The following is a 1,461-nucleotide window of genomic DNA, read 5'->3' as shown; positions in this document are numbered from 1 at the left end:
TATTCTCTCCCTAGTTACCCTTTTGTCCTTAATATATTTGTAAAAATCCTTTGGATTCTCCTTAATTCTATTTGCCAGTGCTATCTCCTGTCCCCGTTTTGCCCTCCTGATTTCCCTCTTAAGTATTCTCCTACTTTCTTTATACTCTTCTAAGGATTCACTCGATCTATCCTCGATCTATACCTGACATATGCTTCCTTCTTTTTCTTGATCAAATACCTACCAGCCTTCCTTTTCACCCTGAATCCTAACAGAAATATACTTTCTCTGGATTCTCATTATCTCAATTCTGAAGTCTTCCCATTTTCCAGCCATCCCTTTACCTGCGAACATCTGCCTCCAATCAGTTTTCGAAAGTTCTTGCCTAATACCATCAAAATTGGCCTTTTTCCAGTTTAGAACTTCAACTTTTAGATCTGATCTATCCTTTTCCATCACTATTTTAAAACAAATAGAATTATGGTCGCTGGCCCAAAGTGCTCCCCCACTGCCTTATTTCCCAAGTGTAGTTCAAGTTTTGCACCTTGAACACATTTAAAAAATTCCTCTTCATCTAAACCCTTAACACTATGGCAGTCCCAGTCGATGTTTGGAAAGTTAAAATCCCCGACCATAACTACCCTATTATTCTTACAGATAGCTGAGATCTCCTTACAAGTTAATTTCTCAATTTCCCTCTGACTATTAGGGGGTATATAATACAATCCCAATAAGATGATCATCCCTTTCTTATTTCTCAGTTCCACCAGTTCCCTGGATGTATTTCCGGGAATATCCTCCCTCAGCACAGCTGTAATGTTATCCCAGATCAGAAATGCCACTCCCCCTCCTCTTGCCTCCCTTTCTATCCTTCCTGTAGCATTTGTATCCTGGAACATTAAGCTGCCAGTCCTGCCTATCCCTGAGCCACGTTTCCATAATTGCTATGATATCCCAGTCCCATGTTCGTAACCATGCCTTGAGTTCATCTCCCTTCCCTGATAGGCCCCTTGCAATGAAAGTTGAAACTTTATTGCTGGAACAGCACAGCAGGTCAGGCAGCATCCAGGGAACAGGAGATTCGACGTTTCGGGCACAGGCCCTTCTTCAGGAATGAGCAGAGAGTGTTCAGCAGGAGAAGATAAAAGGTAGGGAGGAGGGACTTGGAGGAGGGGCGTTGGAAATGTGATAGGTGGAAAGAGGTCAAGGTGAGGGTGATAGGTCGGAGTAGGATGGAGGCAGAGAGGTCAAGAAGAAGACTGCAGGCCAGGAAGGCGGTGCCGGGCGGGAGGGACTCGGCTGAGACAAGGTGGGGGGAGGGAGAAACTGGTGAAGTCCAAGTTCATCCCCTGTGGTTGGAGGGCTCCCAGTCGGAAGATAAGACGCTCCCCCTCCGACCGGCGGGTTGTTGTGGTTTGGCGGTGGATGAGTCCAATGACCTGCATATCCTCGGTGGAGTGGGAGGGGGAGATGAAATGCTGT

This window comes from Chiloscyllium plagiosum, chromosome 13, assembly GCF_004010195.1.
Source record: "Chiloscyllium plagiosum isolate BGI_BamShark_2017 chromosome 13, ASM401019v2, whole genome shotgun sequence".
Taxonomy (NCBI): Eukaryota; Metazoa; Chordata; class Chondrichthyes; order Orectolobiformes; family Hemiscylliidae; genus Chiloscyllium; species Chiloscyllium plagiosum.
This window is presented reverse-complemented; position numbering follows the sequence as displayed.